This window comes from Anopheles aquasalis, chromosome 2, assembly GCF_943734665.1.
Source record: "Anopheles aquasalis chromosome 2, idAnoAquaMG_Q_19, whole genome shotgun sequence".
NCBI lineage: Eukaryota > Metazoa > Arthropoda > Insecta > Diptera > Culicidae > Anopheles > Anopheles aquasalis.
In genome coordinates, this window is record NC_064877.1 from 67663057 (window position 1) to 67668146 (window position 5090).

Consider the following 5090-nt stretch of genomic DNA (forward strand, 5'->3'; position numbering starts at 1 on the left):
AGATCGCCGTTCGATCATTCAATCCAAAAATCCAATTCTCCAACTACAATCCCCTTGATAGTGATCGATGCAGAAGTTAATCTGATCCATCTTTTCCAATCGATGCCGTTTAATAAACGTGTTGATCCCCTCGTGATGGCTTCATCGAACACTCTGTGAGGTGCTCGTGATTGGTGCCCTCGTCCACATTACTTTTAACGCCAATCGTTCGCTTTTAACCCCCTCGGTTCCCCCTTCCAATCAAACCCGTGGATCGCTTCGACGCCTCCGACAAGACAGATTAAGTAATAACCGTTATCGGGCAAGGATAATAGGTATGCGCCTCGGCCATAGGCCCGCACGGCAATTCATGTATCGTGTTCGGACTGACACGGCTCCAATGGTGTGGTGCTCTAATGAGAATTGATACGATTCAGCCTGGGAAGCGCCGGACCCAGACCCACGGACACTAGGGGCCCCTAGACCGAGCCGACCCGGTCCCTCCGGTGATTAATTAACACAATTATCGTAACATTATCTCGGTTTCCCAGCGCAGCGCAGCGCACCGTGGCTGCCAACGATCTTGTGTGGAGCGCATCGTCGTGCTAGTGGTGGTTAGCAGTGATTAAGACACCTTCCATACTCATCAGTGTTAATTTTTACTAGCTGACAACTAGCCATCAGCATCATCATCTGCATCATCCTGCCTGTGCACTGGTGGTGGTGGTGGTGGTGGTGATACGAAGTGACAGACCCCTGGTTCGCCCCCTGGTCCGGTGATCCTCGGCCCTTATTCCATTCCTGGCGTCATCCCAGCTCCATTACCCATCATCGTCACTGTCAGTCGACCGGCCGTTTGTGCGTGCTCGTGCTTGTGTGCGAAGGGTGTGAAGAGAACCAGATATCGGGCTACGGTGCTCGAAGTACAATTCTCGAAGTCTTCTCGCTCGGTCGCTGACGAGAACAGCGCACCAGATCGGATCATCGGAGGATCACGGCTCTACGGAGCGTGTGTGTCAGTAGTGCAAGTGTTTACAACAGATTTACGATTTCCGATTTCCGATTTCCGATTACCGATTTTCCTCAAATTATCGTCCGTCTTGCGGCTGCTACGCCACCGGGAAAGCGCCAGAGTGTCCATCGTGTGCGCCATAGTGACTGGTTGGTTGCCGTGTGCCAGAAGTGTCCTGAAGTGGCCGAGATTCGACTTACGGTAAAGTTGGAGAAGGTGTTGTATGGTGGTGGTGCATTAGCTCTGCAATCCGTGTGGTACCGTGCGGTGATCCAGTGGCCACTGCACTGAAACACGACAAAGATAACGAAAAGGTCGATCGAAGACGACGAAGCTGGCGTGCTGGTTCGAGGACGGAAGGAAACGATCCGAGCAAGCGGCTCGTTGCCCGTGAGAGAGAGAGAAATTCTCGTCGTCCGCGACGTGTCCATAGATCAAGTCACTCCTGCCGTTGCTCCCGTCGAACAGACCAACCAACCAACCGTCCAAGACGACGACGACGACGACGACGACAAGCAGACTTCATCTCGGTATCCCGGGGTAAGCAAGGAGTTTCGTGTTAATTAATGGCATTTAAATTTTCTCCGTTACGATACTCGCTCGCTACCCTCGGTTCCCCGTTCGCCGCTACCTTCTCGCGTCACCCATTCGTCGAGAGATCGTGGCTGTGGCGTGTACCTTGAACCTTTTTGTGAGTTGTTGTGCTGAAGGGTTGAAGTGTACTTTAGATGCGATTGGATGGTGGCCACGCTCATCGCTCGGCAGCTTGTTTTCCCATGGATTTCCATCGCAGCGCAATAGGCAAGGGCAAATTCCGACGGCATTACCTCCACAGCAAACGAATGACACCCGACGGGCACACACCTGGCCTCTGATTCGGGAAAGGGTGGTTAATGCTTCGACCGATTGATCCTTGGGTCTGCCCGTTTATGTGTCCGTACCCCGGAAACTGACCCCGTTCCAGTCTCTTCGCGGCTGGAAAGTGTCGTGTGTCAGCGTCGGGAAACCCCTCCTCTTCTACTGCTCCCTCAGCTCAACTGAGACGCCCCCCCTCCTAAAAAGCTGGACAATTATTTACTTGGACATTATTCCCCCGGCCCGCCGTAATGTACGTTTCGTGTCGAAAGAGGTCTTTTTTGTTGTTGTTGTTGTTTATCTCTCGCGTCTCCCACTTTCTGCTCCGGTCGATTCCTTCTCGGCGTCTAATGGCATCGCGGCCACAGATGCGGCCATTCCCGGGTTATCCTCCGGTTTATCCAACAGCCCCGGATGGGTTGTGGCTGGTTCCGTGTGCAGCGTACGTACGTTTGCCAAGCGCAACATCTATTTAATTAGTTTCGGTTTCGGCGGTCAGCGTCCGGGTGGTGACCCCGTTCGTGGTTACATTGAGCGATTGCATCGTCACCGTTGCCGTTGTGACCAGGCGGCGCAGGTTAAGCCGCAGTTAACGGTGGTCGGAAAGTGGTGTCGAAGGTACGGTTGAATCGCTCAATAAAATTAGCAACAAACTTGTCTTGGCGAATGACACATGGCCGGACGATGGTCATGTAATATGGAGCCCGCAGGGCGCGCGGTTAAGAAGAGGTTCCTTGAAGACCGCCGTGAGAATCTCGCTCGATGGCGTCGACAAGCAGGCCAAGCGTCTCGGGTTGTCTTCGATATTCATTCACAATCTAGTTTGACGTTCCGGTTGCTGGGTGATACCGTCTACTCGGTGCTAGGTTGCTATTCTGTTGCTTCTTTTTGCCGACGGAACATCGAGTTGTAGTGTTTGGTGCCGTTGATCGATGTCCTGTTCGATTGATCTTCGATGTGATAATGAAATTGCAGCCCTCTGTCTCTATGAATTCATCCTTCGCAGAGTGCGTTTCAATCATTAGTTGGTGTACGACTATTAGCAAAATTAGGTGTACTGTTTTTTTATTCAATAGTGGTTTCAAAGGATCCTATTCTATCGATGATTGCCAATTAGCACAATCTATCGCTTGACTTTAAATTGCTGCAGGTTTTATGTTTGATTTTTCTATTGGTAGAAACCCTTCTTACAGCAAAATTATCTGCGAAAAGGGATCAATTATAAAAAAAAAATAAAATTCTAATCCAGATTGCTCAAGTTGAACAATATTAATCAGTTTTAAACACTGAAGAACTTCTGCTACTGCAAATTATCTCAACAATCTTACATTAAAAATCGAACATTTTTCATTGGTACTAAGTACTAAAAAATAGTCTACGGCTGAAAGGCGTTCTTTTCGGTTTGATTCGTTGATTTGCTTATGCTAGCTGTATAAGATGCATTTCTTTTATTTGAAGCAGTCCAGCTATTCAATACTTTATCCTACTCACAGCTGCTGTCTGTTATTGAATTAAATTCCATTATTCTGATTTCTCTATTGTTGCTATCACAAAATGATAGGTTTAAATATCCTTTCGATATAAAGAAAATTGCGTAGGAAAATATATTCATAACGATAGTATTAAGAGACAAGGTAAAATTCACTATACTTCCCCCGAAGATGAATGAAAAGAATGATTCCTCGCACGAACTGCGTGTTTTGGCTCCTTCTCCAGGATTATATCCAAAAAAATTAAAGACGCCCAACAATGCTGCACCAGCTTGCACCATTCACGCACGGAAATGCGCGATTGTACGCGTGAACGTGGAACGAGGAAACATTACCTTTGCCCTCCATTTAGCTAGCGATGGATGGGCTCAAAACAACAACAAAAAAAAAAAAACAACGAAACCCAAAAGCGGAAAAGGTGAAACGAAGGTTTACGCTTCCCTTCCGCAAACCAACACGCCGTCCAAGATAGAGTGAGAACACATTAAATTGGGCTCGAGTTGATTAAAGAAAACTCCGCCTTTTATTACGTTTCCCCCTCCCCACCCTCGCCCTCCAGTCCGTCAGTTCGTCCCTTCCGCTCGGTGGGAAAACGGACACTGACTCATAAACGTTGGGATCGACCTCGGCCGCAGTCCCGCAGGACGACAAGCGCAGGTGATTCGTATTCGGGATACGGAATAAATCCCTGGGATGAGTCTTAACGATACCAAGGCTCGTAAAAACTCGCTACAATAACCGTAGCAGCCCAACTTACCCTTACGAACCGGGGGACTCATATCAGCATCAACCGAGAATAATGTATTTCACAGCATCGGCACCGTGGCGTGGAATGCGGTTTCAGATGAACTGATTTTCCATTCCGACTGCTCATACCACACACCCGGGAAGTCGAGTCGCAACCGAACGGACTTGCCTGAGGGCAGCATCATCAGCAGTCACGGTGCGCTAGGGGGTTTGGGGCAATTTCTCATGCATCACTGCATGTATTTAATTACCATAAATCCCGAAACTCACCGGCGGCTCACACCAAACCACCAACTGGCCCGTAATGCTCACGCTTCATCGATACTCAGTTGCTCAGCGAGCATAAAAGATCGCAGATCGCTACGGTCGCCTCGGAGAGGACCGAAGGGGAAGGTTTGGTAGTTTCAACGCCATTCAACGAACGTTTCTACAGCCCTAGCTCCAGCACCAAGGGCCAGTGCAGCCGGTGCTCGACGCAAATTACCTTACACATGAGCAGCAACGGCAGCATCGCCGAAAGAGGGAGTTTTATGCTGTAAAAATATTAATTACCACATTTATTTACAGTAAATTAAGCCACAAAGCAACATTTTACGACGCAATCGTGGTGTGGCGTGCTCCTGGGGAGAGTGGGATGAGGTTAGGAGGCTTGCTTCCCGGCAGTAACCGAGCCGCGGTCCCAAATACCACCTTCTTGTGCTTCTTCGTCTTGGGACAAACGTCCGATTTTATCTTTTGGCACCGAGACCGAGAGATGAGTGTGAATGTGGTCTGTGTCGGAAACAGAAAGGCAGAGAGAGAGAGAGGAAGAAAATGGATGGTAAGCATCGGTCCTCGGGAACTGATGCTACCAACCATTGGAGCTGAACAAATTGAACAGCACCGAGAGTTGGAGGATATGTGCCCGGCTGACTGGCTGCTAATGAAGGTAACAAAGTGGATAACGGCCCCGGTCCGCTGTCCCGGTCTGCCACATGGGTTCGTCATCGCAAACCGATGCAACTGAT

At 49.2% G+C, this 5090-nt stretch overlaps 1 protein-coding gene across 1 annotated transcript in view; it reads left to right on the plus strand.

Moving 5' to 3' along the window:
* The first annotated feature begins 541 nt into the window (after positions 1–541).
* LOC126581314 (protein Wnt-1-like) overlaps positions 542–5090 on the plus strand; it is a 23456-nt gene continuing 18907 nt past the window's right edge. Inside the window, exon 1 of the mRNA XM_050244881.1 lies at positions 542–1531. The gene's annotated coding sequence lies outside the window, so the exon portion shown is untranslated. The remainder of the gene's footprint in view (positions 1532–5090) is intronic.